Source organism: Oncorhynchus mykiss, chromosome 12 (assembly GCF_057628025.1).
Source record: "Oncorhynchus mykiss isolate SJ-2025 chromosome 12, ASM5762802v1, whole genome shotgun sequence".
Taxonomy (NCBI): Eukaryota; Metazoa; Chordata; class Actinopteri; order Salmoniformes; family Salmonidae; genus Oncorhynchus; species Oncorhynchus mykiss.
In genome coordinates this window covers 44,794,180-44,813,020 of record NC_143033.1, presented here as the reverse complement: position 1 = coordinate 44,813,020, position 18,841 = coordinate 44,794,180, and the positions used below count along the sequence as shown (strand labels likewise).

At 40.0% G+C, this 18,841-nt stretch overlaps 1 protein-coding gene across 6 annotated transcripts in view; it reads right to left on the bottom strand.

Annotated features, from left to right (window-relative positions):
* Positions 1 to 8,253, bottom strand: part of LOC110537644 (galactosylgalactosylxylosylprotein 3-beta-glucuronosyltransferase 1) — a 51,393-nt gene extending 43,140 nt beyond the window's left edge. The window contains exon 1 of one of the 6 annotated variants that reach the window (XM_021623839.3): positions 7,660 to 8,253. The gene's annotated coding sequence lies outside the window, so the exon portion shown is untranslated. The remainder of the gene's footprint in view (positions 1 to 7,659) is intronic. The other 5 variants (XM_021623845.3, XM_090192547.1, XM_021623844.3 and 2 more) reach the window with 5 other exon arrangements.
* Between the last annotated feature and the right edge of the window lie 10,588 nt (positions 8,254 to 18,841).

Here is an 18,841-nt window from a genome sequence, read left to right as displayed (position 1 = left end):
TAAGAGTGCAAGGTCTTGACCTGACTGAAGTTCGGAGTTGTAACCGACTTCAGTGTGCAAATGCTCACCTTCGATGGCCACTGGCATGCTGGAGAAGTGTGCTCTTCACGGATGAATCCCGGTTTCAACTATACCTGGCAAATGGCAGACAGTGTGTATAGCGTTGTGTGGGTGAGCGGTTTGCTGATAGTGACGTTGTGAATAGAGTGCCTCATGGTGGCGGTGTTTAAAAAAATAAATAATAGAACCTTTATTTAACTAGGCAAGTCAGTTTAGAACAAATTATTATTTACAAATGATGGCCTACTCCGGCCAAACCCGGACGACGCTGGGCCAATTGTGTGCCGCCCTATGGGACTCCCAATCATGGCCGGATGTGATACAGCCTGGATTGTGCTTATGGTATGGGCAGGCATAAGCTATGGACAACGAACACAATTTCATTTTATCGATGGACATTTGAATGCACATAGAAACTGTGACAAAATCCTGAGGCCCATTGTTGTGCCATTCATCCGTCGCCATCACCTCATGTTTCAGCATGATAACGTGCGGCTCCATGTCGCAAGGATCTGTACACAATTCCTGGAAGTTAAAAATGTCCCAGTTCTTCCATGGCCTGCATACTCACCAGACATTTCACACATTGAGCATGTTTGGGATGTTCTGGATCGACAGGGTGTCCCAGTTCCTGCATACAGTATATTCAGTAACTTTGCACAGACATTGAAGAGGAGTGGGACAATATTCCACAGGCCACAATCAACAGCCTGATCAACTCTATGCAAAGGAGATGTGTCACACTGCATGAGGTAAATGGTGGTCACAGCAGATACTGACTGGTTTTTTGATCCATTCCCCTACATTTATTTTGAACGTACTGTATCTGTGACCAACAGATGCATATCTGTATTTCCAGTCATGTGAAATCCATAGATCAGTGCCTAATTCATGTATTTCAAGTGACTGATTTCCTTATATGAACTGTAACTCAGTAAAATCTTTCAAATTGTTGCATATTGTGTTTACATTTTTGTTTAGTGTATATCAAGTGCCGTGGAGGGCACAATCTTACAATGTTGCATTTCAGAAAGGAGAGTTTTACCATCTATGGCAAAAGCCGGGGCCTCTGATGGAGACTGTAGAAATGTCATCAACGCATGCTTCAGTATTCCCCCTTCTCTCTAGGAGAATTTGTGTACCCAGGTTCCATAGGCATATCAAAAGGATCCCAGCATGGTTAGTAATGGAGATGACCAATGTAGAGAAAGACAAGTGCCTTAGCAGAATGCAATCTAAAGCTTGTGTGGTCCAGAGACGAGAACTCTACCATCTACGGCAAAAGCCTGGGCTCCTGAAAGGGACAATAGAATTCTCCCCAACGCGTGTTACAATAGCAAAATAAATATAAATAAATAAATATACACAGTATGTAAAAACCAGCTCCTACCTTGACAGAGACTGAACATCTCGAAAACAAAAGCAGATACTGTAGCTTGCTATGGCCCACCACCTATTGTTTAGCATATCAAAATCCTGATATGGACCTCAGACAAGAGCATATGCATTATATTTGCTGAGAAAATATACAGTGCATTTGGTAAGTATAAGTAAAAGACCCCTTGACTTTTTCCTGATTTTGTTACAGCACAACCTTATTCTAAAATGGATTAAATAAAATGTTTTTGCCTCATCTAAACACAATAAACACAATACCTCATCATGTCAAAGCATAAACTTTTTTTTTTTTTTACAAATGTATTACAAATAAAAAATTGAAATATGACATTTACATAAGTATTCAGACCCTTTACTCAGTACTTTGTTGAAGCACCTTAGGCAGTGATTACAGCCTCAAGTCTTCTTGGGTATGAATCAACAAGCTGTATTTGGAGAGTTTCTCCCATTCTTCTCTATAGATCCTCTCAAGCTCTGTCAGGTTGGATGGGGAGCGTCGCTGCATAGCTATTTTCAGGTCTCTCCAGAGACGTTAGATCGATTTCAAGTCCGGGCTCTAGCTGGGCCACTCAAGGACATTTAGAGACTGGTCCCGAAGCCATTCATGCATTGTCTTGGCTGTGTGCTTAGGGTCGTTGTCCTGTTGGAAGGTGAGCCTTCATCCCAGTCAGAGGTCCTGGGCGCTCTGGAACAGGTTTCATCAAGGATCTCTCTGTACTTTGCTCCGTTCATCTTTCCTTCGATCCTGACTAGTTTACCAGTTCCTGCCACTGAAAAACATCCCCACAGCATGAGGCTGTCACCCCCATGCTTCACTGTAGGGATGGTGCCAGGTTTCCTCCAGACGTTATGCTTGGCATTCAGGCCAAAGCGTTCAATCTTGGTTTCTCATGGTCAGCGTCATTTAGGTGCCTTTTGGCAAACTCCAAGCAGGCTGTCAAGTGCCTTTTACCAAGGAGTGAATTTATTTATTTATTTTATTTGATTTCACCTTTATTTAACCAGGTAGGCAAGTTGAGAACAAGTTCTCATTTACAATTGCGACCTGGCCAAGATAAAGCAAAGCAGTTCGACACATACAACGACACAGAGTTACACATGGAGTAAAACAAACATACAGTCAATAATACAGTATAAACAAGTCTATATACGATGTGAGCAAATGAGGTGAGATAAGGGAGGTAAAGGCAAAAAGGCCATGGTGGCAAAGTAAATACAATATAGCAAGTAAAACACTGGAATGGTAGATTTGCAATGGGAGAATGTGCAAAGTAGAAATAAAAAATAATGGGGTGCAAAGGAGCAAAATAAATTAATTAATTAAATACAGTAGGGAAAGAGGTAGTTGTTTGGGCTAAATTATAGGTGGGCTATGTACAGGTGCAGTAATCTGTGAGCTGCTCTGACAGCTGGTGCTTAAAGCTAGTGAGGGAGATAAGTGTTTCCATTCCGTCTGGCCACTCTACCATAAAGTGCTGCAGAGATGGTTGTCCTTCTGGAAGGTACTCCCATTTCTACAGAGGAACTCTGAAGCTTTCTCAGGGTGACCATCAGGTTCTTGGTCACCTCCTGACCAAGGCCCTTCTCCCCGATAGCTTTGTTTTGCCGGGCGGCCAGCTCTAGGAAGAGTTGGGGACCTTCAATGCTGCAGACATTTTTTGGTACCCTTCCCCAGACCTGTGTCTCGACACAATCATGTCTCTACGCTCTACGGACAATTCCTTCAACCTCATGGGTTGGTTTTTGCTCTGACATTCATTGAGAACTGTGGGACCTTATATAGACAGCTGTGTGCCTTTCCAAATCATGTCCAATCAATTTCATTTCTACAGGTGGACTCCAATCTAGTTGTAGAAACATCTCAAGGATGATCAAAGGAAACAGGATGAACCTGAGCTCAACTTTGAGTCTCATAGCAAAGAGTCTGAATACTTATGTAAATAAGGTATTTATGTTTTTATCTCTAATAAATTTGCCCAGATTTCTAAAAACCTCTTTTCCCTTTGTCATTATGGGGTACTGTGTGTATGTAGATTGATGAGGGGAAAAAGGCTGTAATGTAACGAATAATTTCCAAATGCACTGTACTACTGGCAGTATTTGTCAACATATAGAGAAAATGGGATGTCCATATAGTCCTATCTCATAATAGCCAATTAGTCCATATCTGGTCATACCATGTCTGTTATCTGGAGGGAATCCAAAAATGATTTGTGCATGAAAGAAAAATATGGATTTCATATTTGTCAAATTATTGAGCATGTACTGAAAACTCAGAAATGCAGCAGAAATCGTCCTTATTTTCAGCATATCAAAAAACATATAAAGATTTGGATATGGACCTTAGCCAAGAGATGCATATCTGGACTCAATATAGCTTCCTATCTTGAAGGTGCTGAGAAAACACAGATATGCTACATATACAGTTAGTATTTGTCAACATGAAGAGAGAAAATAGGATGTCACATATCTCAGGATATTGAATGAGTCCATTTCCGGCCGTAGAAAATGCTTGTGTGATATTAGTAATCCCAATATCATATACAGTGCCTTCAGAAAGTATTCACACCCTTTTACTTTTTCCACATTGTGTTGTGTTACAGACAGAATTTAAAATGGATTACATTGAGATTTTGTGTTACTGATCTACACACATATGATGTCAAAGTGTAATTTAGTTTGTAGAAATTAAAAAGCTGAAAAGTATTCAACCACCCTGTTATGGCAAGCCTAAATAGGTTCAGGAGTAAAAATATGTTTCACAAATCACATAATAAGTTGCATCGACTCAGTCTGTGTGCAATAATAGTGTTTAGCATAATTCTTGAATGACTACCCTGTCTCTGTACCCCATATATACAGTTATATGTAAGGTCTCTGAATTGAGTAGTGCATTTCAAGCAAAGATTCAACCACAAAGACCAGGAAGGTTTTACAATGCATCGCAAAGATGGGTACCGATTGGTAACCCTATAAATAAAAAAGCAGACACTGAATATCCCTTTGGGCATGCTGAAGTTATTAATTACGCTTTGGATGGTGTATCAATACACCCAGTCAATACAAAGATACAGGTGCCCTTCCTAACTCAGTTGCTGGAGAGGAAGGAAACTGCTCAGGGATTTCACTTTTAAAACCGTTGCAGTTTAACGGTTGTGATATGAGAAAACTGAGGATGGATCAACAACATTGTAGTTACTCCACAATACTAACCTAAATGACAAAATGAAAAGTAGGAACCCTGTACAGAATACAAATATTCTAAAACATGCATCCTGTTTGCAACAAGGCATGTAAGAAATACTGTCAAAAATTTGGCAAAGAAATACAATTTTGGTCCTGAATACAAAGCATTATTTTGGCGACAACACATCACGGAGTACCTCTCGTCATATTTTCAAGCATGGCGGTGGCTGCATCATGTTATGGTTATGCTTGTCATCAGCAAGGACAAGGGAGTTTTTTTGATGATAAAATGAAACAGAATAGAGCTAAGCACAGGTAAAATGCTAGAGGAAAACCTGCTTCAGTCTTCTTTCTAACAGACACTGGGAGACGAATTCACCTTTTAGCAGGATAATAACCTAAAACACATGGCCAAATCTACATTGGAGTTGCTTGCCAAGACGACATTGAATGTCCCTGAGTGGACTAGTTACAGTTTTGACTTACATTGGCTTGAAAATCTATGGCAAAACTTGAAAATGGCTTTCTAGCAACGATCAACAACCAACATGACAGATCTTGAAGAATTATAAACAGAATAATGGGCAAATTATTGTACAATTGTGTGAAAATCTCTTAGAAATGTACACAAAAAGACTCTAATCGCTGCCAAATGTGTTTAATCAAAATATATTAGTGTTTTATTTTCATTAATATGTTAGAATTTTTCTCCCACTTTGACATTACAGAGTATTTTGTGTAGATTGTTGACCAAATATGATAATTAAATCCCTTTTAATCCAACTTTGTAACACAACAAAATGTGGAAAAAGTCAAGGGGTGTGAATACATTCTGAAGGCACTGTATGCTATATCTAAAAGACACAGCTGGATTCAGAATTTGTCAGGATTTGGTGCATATCCAGAAAACTCAAAACATGTATTAGAAATTGTTTAGAATATCTTTAGAATATCAAAAACATGTAAAGATGTCCCCTGATATGGACCCTTTTGCTCAGTGTAAGTGTTGGGTTACACTTTTAGCCTGCTAGCTAAGTCCATTTGAACAAAACCTTCCATACACATTACCCATTGTAGAAGTGCTCAGAAAGTGACTTTTTGTTCTTGAATGCCAAAACAATCAAGAGATAAAAGAGCTCAAAGTTAACCCATTTTGCATACCATGAGACATCCATGTCATCATCGCAGAAAAATATAAACTGTTGAGTTTGATATAATTTAAAAGCTTACAAACAGGGTTGTCTAACCATTTTATAATTTCTGAAAATATATATATTTTTAATAAAGAGTATCTATTTTCTTTTATCTTCATGCGTGACCTCAGATTTGTTTTCCATATTCACATATGTTGTAGCTTAGATTCTGTTTAACATCATCTAAGGTTGTGTGTTGTGCCCGCCATCGGTTGAACAATGAAACACAACATGCTCTTGAATACAGGATGGGTGTCATGGTTTACTTAGGAATAAAATAGACATTTCACCTTTCAAATGGTACTACAAAGATGGTGGGAGGTCAACAGGTCAGAGAATGTTGTTTAAATGACAATGCAACACAAAATCTAGACAACACATTTTTTTTTAATATACATTCTGATTGAAATGGATGCTTCACCAACCTGGACTCAGATTTATGTTTACCATGTTACGTCTATCCCTATGTCCCTCCATCTAGTATGATATCTTACGTTTTGTATGGTATGTATGAATTTGTGAACAATATACTACGAATTTGCAATAGATGTGTTATATGTTTTTTTATTGTATTTTTTAAAAATCCTAGGGGGTAGATCAGCTTTAATACCAGGCCTGGTTTTCCAGATTTTTCATAGTGTTCTATTGTTTTCAGTACCTGTTGTCACGCCCTGACCATAGAGAGCTGTTTATTCTCTATTTTGGTTGGGTCAGGGTGTGATTTAGGGTGGGTTATCTAGGGGAATTGTATTTCTATGGTGCCTGATATGGTTCCCAATCAGAGGCAGCTTTTTATCATTGTCTCTGATTGGGGATCATATTTAGGTAGCCATTTTCCCATTGTGCTTTGTGGGATCTTGTAGCCTGTGAGCATTATTATTAGCGTCACGTTTCGTTTGTTCGTTTTGTTGTTTTGTTCTTTGAAGTTTTCATTTCCAAAATAAAGGATGGAAACATACCACGCTGCATCTTGGTCTACTCCTTATGACGAACGTGACACCTGTCTTATATTATCCCCAATGTATCATCCATGTAAAAATGAATAATATCCGACAATACCTTGTTAATTCTATGCGCTGTTCATTTTGCTAGGATTTTGGCATCACAACACTGTAGTGTAAAGGGTCTCCAGTTTATGGATCTTTATATTTACCACCTGGGTGCTGTTCCAGTAGCAGTGAAATCAGACCTTATTGCTGAGTATCTGATAGTCTACCGTTTTTATAGGAGTGGTTAAAACATGTTAATAACGGTTCTGAGAACATAAAGAAATATTTGATATACCTGAACTGGTATGCCTTCCAGCCCTGGAGTTTTCCCGGATTTGAAAGCTTTAATTGCATCTAAAAGCTCCTCCTCTGTAATTAGGCCTTGACATTAGTGTTTCTGTATAGCTGTTAATTTGACACTATTATTAGAAAAAAATCCTTACAATTAACTTCAGGTAGTGGAGATGGAAGAGACTGAAATGAAAATATATGTTTAAAGTACTTTGCTTCCTATTTCAAAATATTATTTGGTAAATCATGGCTCACTCCATAATTTGTAACAAGTTTCTGTACATTCTACCCTTCTACCATACGAAATGTAACATATCATACTAATTTGAGTGTCACAGATTTACAATTACTATGTTACGTCTTGTCTTTGAGGCCAGGCTGACCCTGCAAACCCATTGGACCATTGACACATAATACTTTGGTCTGCAACATGTCCCTTTGTGACAGCACCAAAATAACACAGAACACACAGAGGAGTTCAACACCTGTACATGGCTGTATCCCTCTTCACTGCGACTGTTGAAGTTGAGATTAGAACTTACCTTAAGGTTTAATTGTAACTCCAGTTTGACAGCATTTTCCTTGTTGCGTTAAATCCAATTCAGTCTATGAAATAGTTTGCTTTTCTATGTTTCCAAGCTCTTTTCCACCTCCAAGACAGACAGATTCAAAGCCTTTTTTCATTTAATTTCATGCCAACATTGTAGCTGACAGTCCCAAAATACACCCGCAAAACATGCTCCTGAGATTCACTCCTTGCTCCAGTTCACAAGCACAGAGATGTGGGAATAGTAGAGAAGGCAGTGGATTCTGTAGTATACATACTCTCTCTTGCTCATTCTCTCTTCACAGCTATCGCTCTCTCTCCCTCTCTCTTAGCTCTCTCCCTCTCTTGCTTGCTCTCTCTCCCCCCTTTCTCAGCTCTCTCAGCTTTCTTGCTTGCTCTCACTCCCCTCTCTTTCTCTCTCTTTCTCTCTCTTCCTCCCCTCTTTCTCTCTGCTCTCTCTCCATCTCTCTCAGTGCTGGTGCTAGTGATTAGAATCTGGCAGAGGGAGAGAGAGAGGCAGACAGCTTGGACAAAGACATCTGTGATTGTGTTTATATGGGAGTCTCTCCTTCGAAGCAATAACCAACCCCCACCCCTTGTAGAATGGGTTAGCTGTTGGCATGTACCACTTGCTCACGGAGCAGGGTGGGTAGCCTAGCGAGAGAGAGAGAGAGAAAAAGAGAGAGATTTAAGAGGGTTTTTGTTCCATAAATAATTTCAGAACCACTTGCCTTTATAACTTGTGTTAAAACAGATACATAATACATAATGATAATACTTACAATATATCATACAGCAACATAGAAAGTGACACATGCATGCCATGTATAACATTGAGTAATCCTTTGAAATATCACACCTTTAGAATCATTCATGTACATTTAGAAGAAATACAACATCTAACTAAGTCAAACCTAACCTTTATGAATACTGTACAGTGGCCATGCATCAAGAGAATCACATGAATTGGGAAAGGTCTCAAGGTATTCAAATATTTTGCAATACTTTCCTTGGTTGGGACCTTAGAGGACCACCGGCAATGTGTCGCAAATGGATCTTTACAAATGATGACAGGCTGTCTGTCAGCCTTCCTGTTGAAGCCAGTCTGAAGTTCTCTGAACATGCCCTACATTTTTGGTATTTTTCATTTATTTAACCTTTATTTATACAGGGAGCGAACAATAAAACCCAGGTCTCTTTTTCAAGTGAGCCTGGTAAACAACAGACAAAATGCATATAGATAAAGAAAACACATACAAGAACATACAACAGTCCAAATAAAACACTATACTTGACTTCTTTTAGCAAATGACAGTTCCACAAAGGTGGCATGCTCTATGACTTGAATATTGCATGTTTCTTTTGACGGAGAGCTTCAGTGTTAGAGAATCCCTCTATATGTGGATTGGCTATGGTTGAACAGCTTGCCTTACCAGGAGCACGACAAGTAGGTCAAAGCTCCCAGGGATCTTGTAAGTGTTTTGGGGGCAAACAGACCCACACATCTCCTAGATGTGGCTCTCTAGAGAGGTGATGGGAGTATTTAGGCCAAGGCCATACAAATACACAGTGATCTCACTCCTTTCAATAGAAATCATGGAACCAAAGGAAAGATAAGAGACACACGTTAAGCATTTGGCAGCAGCCAATCCCTTGATTAATTTAAGGATGGTGAAATATTTTATTTTACCCATATCAGTACTGAGTTATTCTCATACAGTAGCTAAAGATTCTGAGGGAAGAATGGCTTTTTAATGCTATAACTTTGATTATGATCAGCTAATGGCTAAGAAGCAGAAGTTATGGTGGAAATGATTGTGTATCCGTTTCAGTTGTGTATCCATTGTGTATTTGTAATGTGAAAGCATGTTCAAGGCAAGGCGTCTTTATCTTTACTTTCCTTAGTTCAACGGTGTCACTTTTGGGATACCCATCATGCACCTTGTCATTCCCCAGTTACCAAGGGAGCGGTGAAAACAGTGGTAGGGAAAAGGAATAGAAGACAGAGATCAAGGCAGGGTACATTGTGATGAGAGGGATAAGAAGCTCAGCCGACCTGGAAGCTTTGATATTTTGTCTTTGGGTGTCTCAGGGGGTGGACTCATTCACTCACTCACTCACTCAGTCCCGCACGCACCTACGCACGCACACACACACACACACGCACACACACACTGATTTATGTCATGTAAAGGCAGGAAAGTGGTGCATCATCTACTCTGCCAGCATTGTGGCACTTTTGTTATGATAAAATACTGCAGTGGCAAGACAATACAAAGACTCTTGTGAGTCTGCATATCCCATTTGAGCTGTTATCAAATTTAGCTGTTTGTTGGATCAGCAATTCTGCCCTTAACTTTTGAGGAGGACGTGGGTGAACTGACTTGAGAGAGAATTAGATGAAACAGCTTATTATTGTTTTGTCCCTTTCCAAACTCATTTTGAGATTGGGGTATTTACACTCCAGCAGTTTGTAATTGTCTTCACACCATCTTTTGTGGGTCCAGAGTTGACCTGACTTTCAGCTCTTAGTCATCTCTACCTTCAAGGTTCTGGCCCACAGATTACTTGTATCGTGTTATGAATTATTGACAAACCAAATGGCCTTCTTTCATTATTTAATGACTATGAATAGCAGGGGAAAACAGCATGGTCGATGTTTGCTTGTCAGCAGGGCTCGATGTGACTCCTAAATAACAACATTAGTTTCAACGAAGTATGGAAGTATGGAGTCCATAAAGGATTCATAACATACTATACAACTACACATACTGTAACTACACATGGCTGGCCGACTACGTTAACAGTAAGTTTTGAGAGACTAAGCTATGCGAGTCTGTGGTGTCCGAAAGGTAAAGACCTCTAATTAAAAGGACATGGCTACCTTCCCGATGCCGCATCGCTAGAGGGAGCATGGTGGAAAAGACGACCATGTAGTAACGATGTAAGGAATCTGCTGACGTTTATTCTCCCTGGTAATGCACTTTCTGCTGTGGAGTGAAAGGACAATATTTGTACTTGAGAGAGGACAATGGGGACAGAAAATGCAGAGGAGTGCTGTGCTACTCCAATGTAATTAAATGTATGTTTTAAAGAGCCAAGAGGATGTTGTTTTTTAGGGTGCATTACAGTAATTCAACATACACTAATGAATTGCTATAGTTTACTTAGTGAGGATCTGAAGACAAGACACCATGATCTTCTCTCACGACAAACAAGCATAATCCTCTTCATGATTCAGAGACCTTATGGCTTTTACTGTAAATCATTTCCCCACCCGCTCACACTTAGTTGACCTTGTGTTGTGTTCACCTTCTGACACTATAACTTTAAATTACACACCCCCACAGAAGGCTTACTAATGCTTTAAAATGGGAAGGATTAATGTTATAGGCTCGAGTATTAAGGCATTCCAGGTCAACGTTAAGGCTTTGTCTCTAATTCAAATAATTGTGTAAGTATTGCTAACATTTTTCAACATTGCTCTTCTGTGGGTTTTCTTTCAAAGGTTACAGCATCAATGATCCGTGCTAGCAGGTTTACACTGATAAGAAGAAAAAAAAATCTGAATCATACTGCAGTTCCCCATTGCAGAAAAGACCACAGTCTATACTGTGTGAATGACTGATTTCTTTACCTCAATGTTGTTAAAAGTTTTGCTCCTTGGACGGTTAACAAGCATTTGAAAGCAGTGAAGTAAGCATACCCATGCAAAACTTTACCAATAGGTGAAATTAATATAATTCTGGTGGATGATGTCAAATATTGTTGCACATCTACAAATACTAAAATTATCAAGGAAAAAATACCAAAATGTTAAAGGGGCAATCTGGAGTTCAAACAATAACAAAGCGGTTACCCTGCTAATGTTTTGGCAAACAGCTGAAGAATGGGGCTGGGTAAATGTTTCCAAAAATGAATAGAGAGAGCTACGGATACAAGGACTGACCATCCATGATATACTGTACAAATTATAGTCTTAACCATGTTTTGAGGCTATATAGTATTTGTTTACAATTACATTGTTTACAAACAAATGTGTAAAACAAAATGTAGGTTCTGGTGGCGTATGAAGATTGAACTAAGCTCATGGGGCTTAAGTTACAGTGCATTCAGGAAGTATTCGGACCCATTGACCTTTTCCACATTCTGTTATGTTACAGCCTTATTCTAAAATTGATTGAATAAAAACATTTCCTCATGAATCTACGCACAATACCCTATAATGACTAAGTGAAAACAGGTTTTTAGAAAGCTTTGCAAATGTATTAAATAAAAAAAACAGAAATACCTTATTTCCAGAAGTATTCAGACCCTTTGCTATGACACATGAAATGGTGCTCAGGTGCATCCTGTTTCCATTGATAATCCTTGAGATGTTTCTACAACTTGATTAGAGTCCACTTGTGGTTAATTCAATTGATTGGATAGGATTTGGAAAGGCACACACCTGTCTATATAAGGTTGACAGTTGACAGTGCATGTCAGAGCAAAAACCAAGCCATGAGGTCAAAGGAATTGTCCGTAGAGCTTCGAGACCGGATTGTGTCGAGGCAATGATCTGGGGAAGGGTACTAAAAGGTCCCCAACAACACAGTGGCCTCCATCATTCTTAAATGAAAGCAGATTGGAACAATCAAGACTCTTCCTAGAGCTGGCCGTCCAGGTAAACTGAACAATCGAAGAAGGGCCTTGGTCAGGGAGGTGAACAATAACCCAATGGTCACTCTGACAGCGCTCCAGAGTTCCTCTCTGGAGATGGGAGAACCTTCCAGAAGGATAACCATCTCTGCAGCACTCCACCAATAAGCCTTTATGGTAGACTGGCCAAGACGGAAGCCACTCCTCAGTAAAAGGCACATGACAGCCCGCCTAGAGTTTGCCAAAAGGCATCCAAAGACTCTGTGTCACCGGACCAAGGTGCAGCGTGATATGGTTTCCTCATGTTTATTAACCGAAAAAGCACAACAAAAAAAAAAGAATTGTTTTATTTATTTATTTGAACGAAACGTGAAGACAATGGAGTGCTCACAAAGCCCTGACCTACTACACCATAGAGAAACAATGGCTCTCTATGGCCAGGGCGTGACAGTATCTCTATTGCCAGGGCGTGGCAGTACCTAGGCTCTGACCATGTAACAGGACTGAACACCGTGCTTGGACTGGGCATCGGCGCAGAGGAAGGCTCCTGCCATGGAGCGGGACTGGACGACATGTCTAGAAGCTCCGAACCTCTGAAAACTCTGGACTGTGAACCATCGCCGGAAGCTCTGGACTGTGAATACGCACTACACATAAACAAGATCCCACAAACACAGGTGGGAAGAATAACTACTTAAATATGATCCCCAATTAGAGACAACGATTACCAGCTGCCTCTAATTGGGAATCATACAAAACACCAACATAGAACAGAAATTAGAACACAACATAGACATAGAAATACTAGATCACCCCCTAGTCATACCCTGACCTACTACACCATAGATAAACAATGGCTCTCTCAGGGCATGACACTCAGACCATGAGAAACAACATTTTCTGGACTGATGAAACCAAGATTGAACTCTTTGGCCTGAATTCCAAGCGTGACGTCTTGAGGAAACCTGGCACCATCCCTACGGTGAAGCATGGTGGTGGCAGCATCATGATGTGGGGATGTTTTTCAGCGGCAGGGACTGGGAGACTAGTCAGGATTGAGGGAAAAATGAACGGAGCAAAGTACAGAGAGATCCTTGATGAAAACCTGCTCCAGACCACACAGCCAACAGCAGGAGTGGCATCGCGACAAGTCTATGAATGTCCTTGAGTGGCCCAGCCAGAGCCCGGACTTGAACCCGACCGAACATCTCTGGAGAGACCTGAAAATAGCTGTTCAACGACACTCCCCATCCAACATGACAGAGCTTGAGAGGATCTATAGAGAAGAATGGGAGAAACTCCCCAAATACAGGTGTGCCAAGCTTGAAGCATCATACCCAAGAAGACTTGAGGCTGTAATCGCTGCCAAAGGTGCTTCAACAAAGTACTGAGTAAAGGGTCTGAATACTTATGTAAATGTTATATTTAAGTATCTTATTTTTAATACATTTGCAAAAACGTCTACCTTTCAAACAAGTTAGGGTTTCCATGGCCGAGCAGCCGAACACAAGCCTAGATCACCATGTGCAATGCCAAGCATCGGCTAGAAAACCAAATTTGGGAACCCCTACAAGACTGTTGGAAAAGCTTCCAGGTGAAGCTGGTTGAGAGAATGCCAAGAGTATGCAAACCGGTCATCAAGGCAAAGGGTGGCTACTTTGAAGAATCTGAAATATATTTTGATTTGTTTAACTTTTGTTGGTTACTACATGATTCCATATGTGTTATTTCATAGTGTTGATGTCTCCACTATTATTCTACAATGTAAAAATAAAGAAAATGTATTTCACCTTTATTTAACCAGGTAGGCCAGTTGAGAACAATGAGTAGGTGAATGAATAGGTGTGTCCAAACTTTTGACTGGTACTGTATTTCTGGATAGCTGACATTTTATTTGATATAAGGAGTAGACATGCTCCAAATATGCATATCCTTAATTTAATATATGGAGCTAGGATATTCTCAGTAATGGGACAGGTTCTACATGCATGCAATCTGAACCTATGAAATCTCCCTGCTACCGTATGAGTCCAGAGAGATATCTGGATATCTGAGATACACTACATGACCAAAAGTATGTGGACACCTGCTTGTCGTATATCTCCTAAAAAAATCATGGATATTAATATGGAGTTGGTCCCTGCTTTGCTGCTATAACAGCCTCCACTCTTCTGGGAAGGATTTCCACTTGATATTGGAACATTGCTCAGGAACCACAAGAGCATTAGTGAGGTCGGGTCTGGCTTGCAGTCGGCGTTCCAGTTCATCCCAAAGGTGTTCAATGGAGTTGAGGTCAGGGCTCTGTGCAGGCCAGTCAAGTTATTCCACACCGATCTTGACAAACCGGCCATGGTAACCCATTTCATGATGCTCCCGACAAACAGTACTTGTGCTGACGTTGCTTCCAGGCGGCAGTTTGGAACTCGGTAGTGAGTGTTGTAACTGAGGACAGATGATTTTTATGCGCTTCGCGCTTCAGCATTCAGTAATCCTGTTCTGTGAGCTTATCACTACATGGCTGAGCCGTTATTGCTCCTAGACGTTTCCACTTTACAATAACAGCACTTACAGTTGACCGTGGCAGCTTTATTAGGGTAGAAATTTGACGAACTGCCTTGCTGGAAGTATGGAATCTTATGACGGTGCCACGTTGAAAATTCTGTAAGGCCATTCTACTTCCAAAGTTTGTCTATGGAGATTGCATGGCTGTGTGCTCGATTTTATACAACTGTCAGCAACGGGTGTGGTTGAAATAGCCAAATCAACTCATTTGAAGGGGTGTTCACATACTTTATTATTATTTATTATGCGGCTAAACCCACTTACATATTTGTAGAATATTCTAACTCCAGAAAGTGTATGTGTTAAGATGCTGACATATCTAAGCTTTTATACTTAGGCATGAACGAATCCACATATTTTCATAAATATATTATATCTGTAGAAGTGAAGGCTGCTGAGGGGAGGACGGCTTATAATAATGGCTGGAAAGTAACAAATGGAATGTCATCAAACACATGGAAACCATGTATTTGATGTATTTGATACCATTCCACTTATTCTGCTCCAGCCATTACCACGAGCCCATCCTCCCCAATTAATGTGCCACTAACCTCCTGTGATCTGTAGTCATTACCTGATAATTTATGTATCCGCATAAACAAATGCAGTAAATCCAAGTAAAAATTCCCTGTTTTAGGTCAGTTAAGATCACCACTTTATTTTAAGAATGTGAAATGTGAGAATAATAGTAGAGTGAATGATTTATTTCAGCTTGTATTTCTTTCATCACATTCCCAGTGGGTCAGAAGATTACATACACTCAATTAGTATTTGGTGCCTTTAAATTATTTAATTTGGGTCAAACATTTCGGGTAGCCTTCCACAAGCTTCCCACAATAAATTGGGTGAATTTTGGCCCATTCCTCCTGACAGAGCTGGTGTAACTGAGTCAGGTTTGTAGGCCAACTTGCTCGCACATACTTTTTCAGTTCTGCCCACAAATTTTCTGTAGGATTGGGGTCAGGGCTTTGTGATGGCCACTCCAATACCTTGACTTTGTTGTCCTTCAGCCATTTTGCCACAACTTTGGAAGTGTGCTTGGGGTCATTGTCCATTTGGAAGACCCATTTGCGACCAAGCTTTTGCTTCAATATATCCACATAATTTTCCTCCTTATGATGCCATCTTTTTTGTGAAGTGCACCAGTCCCTCCTGCAGCAAAGCACCCCCACAACATGATGCTGCCACCCCATGCTTCACGGTTAGGATGGTGTTCTTCGGCTTGCAAGCCTCCCCCTTTTTGCTCCAAACATAACGATGGTCATTATGGCCAAACAGTTCTATTTTTGTTTATTTTTATTTTTATTTTGTTTATTTTTGTTTAAATAAATCATTCACTATACTATTATTCGGACATTTCACATTCTTAAAATAAAGTGGTGATCCTAACTTTCCTAAAACAGGGAATTTTTACTAGGATTGAATGTCAGGCATTGTGAAAAACTGAGTTTACATGTATTTGGCTAAGGTGTATGTAAACTTCCAACATTAACTGTATATTGAGAGGGAGAACATGAACGGAAAATACAGCACAAAAGGAGGAGAAATATGACCAGGCTGAAACATAGGTTTTTAATGTCGTTTTTGACAAACCCATTTCGGTAAGGTAAGATCTGCAGGGTAGGGTCTAATCTAGCACTGTGAGCTTGAATTCTGGACAGGTAAAACCGTTTTTGCAATGCCTCAGGGCTCAATTTCCGGAACTCCTGCAGATCAAAAGTATGAATGGTTTTTAGGCAAAAATTATTTGTGAAGCATGTCCAAATGAAACGCCTTAGAAATGTATTAAGAGAACCGAGGAACAACTCTTATTAAGGATATTAACAATAGTTTTGTTATCACAGAACACAGACAGTGGCTTCTTGGACCACTGGCTGCACCAAAGTAAACAAGCTGAAACAATGGGGTACAATTCATAAACGGCTGTAGATTTCAACTCCGAGGACAAGAATTGTATTTCAAAAGGCTATTGGTCGAAAAACCATTGATTTTGATGATAACCCCCAAAACCAGCAGAGGCCGCAGCATCAGTAAAGCACTCAAGAGAAACCAAAGTCATTTTTTATGAACTGAATCGCATTGTCGTCAGTAGCATAGAAGACAGAAAACAGGTCAAGCGAAATAAGGTTATTGATCAGTGGAAGCTCCTCAGAGGAGGAATAATAATAAAAATAGTAAAACATTAAAAAAGTTATCCTTTTTAGATAAAACTATTCTAAATATATTCACGTTACCAAATTATTGATTAAAACACACTGTTTTGCAATTAAGGTCTACGCAAGCCATGGTGTAGCTGGAGGACAGGTAGTTTCCATCCTCCTCTGGGTACATTGACTTCAATACAAAACCTAGGAGGCTCATGGTCTCACCCCCTTCCATAGACTTAAACAGTAATTATGACAACTTCCGGAGGACGTTACATCACTGACATCAATTGATCAGAGAATGTATCGAGTACTAAAAGTATAAGCTAAAGCTAGCTAGCACTGCAGTGCATAAAATGTGGTGAGTAGTTGACTCAAAGAGAGAGAAAGAGAAACAGTTGTGAACAAATTAATTTACTTAAAATGAAGGAGAAGCAGGAGAGAGAGAGCTAGCTATATTTAATTGTCTTTTTTTTCACTTTCAGCTAGCTAGTTTATCCTACTCAAACACCTGGCTCAAACAGAGAGGGATGCTATGTTGTCTAGCTGGCGATGGCTATCCAACACTGGAACTCTTAAGGTCAAGGTAAGCTTTTGGTGTAACTGCTGAAATGCTTGCTGACTGTACACTGTACTGCATGATTGTAGCAGGTTTACTAACACATTGGTTCTAGTAGCTATGTTGGCTAGCTATGACGTTAGCTAATATGGTGAGAATAATGTAGGCCGTGTGTAACGGTTAGAGGTTAGGATATAAAGGTTTGGCTTGGAATGTTTCTTTCGCCTGGTCACAGACAGCTGATGTGTTGTGCACTGAAGTGCACAAGTGAAGGGAAAAGGTGAGTGAAGGAGAGCGCGTAGATGCAAAAAGGAATTCTATAATGAGCAAAATGATCATGCTGTTGGTATGTGGCTGCTATGAAAGTATTTGTTTCCGTGTGACCTGGGGTGTATTCATTCATTCCGCAGATTCGGTTGAAAAACTTTTATTAAACAGAATGAAATGGGAATAAACATACCTGAATTTGTTCCAATAGAAACTCTTGTTTGCAACTGTTGACCTAATGACTAAAACCAAGATCAGCTAGATGCAGTCAATATTGTGTAAGGCGGATTTGATTGTGTCAATGTCTGTCACCTACGTTGTAAACTTTCCTTCATAGGCGAGGTTGTAGCAACCTCATTATAGGTATAGGGAAACTTTGAGTATCATGTACTAACCTAAACCTATTGAGCTGTTGCCAACTGTTGCCAACACTCACAACACATGCATTAGCAGGCTAACACAATCATCCACGTCATTTGTCATCATGACAAATAACACAATGTCACGTTGGTATGAATGATTTGGGAGACAGGCGCAGGAATGTGCAAGTTTTTTTTTATTACACCCAAATTACAGTGTGCCGTGTAAAGGCACGGAGAAGAAGACCAAACAAATACAATACAAAACACAGGGTAGAAAACCAAAACAAAAGAGCGAGGAGTACCACTAATAATTAACACAAGCACACAATGATTAACACAAAGGACGAGACCCGTAATCATCTGCGCAATCCACAATGGCACGAAAGCCAAAACACACAGCACAGATACTCACACACACCAACGGACATTAAAACAATAATCGACAGGACGATGGTGAACCAAGGACACACATACACAATTATTCATCACTGGGAATAGGAGCCAGGTGTGCGTAATGAAAGTTCCAGAGGGATCCGTGACACACAACTGCAGGGGCTTGGAATATCGGGGATATTGTTTTTGTTTGCGTGTTGTGGTCCTCTGAATAATATAATGAATGGCTCATTATCCTCTATTCGGTAA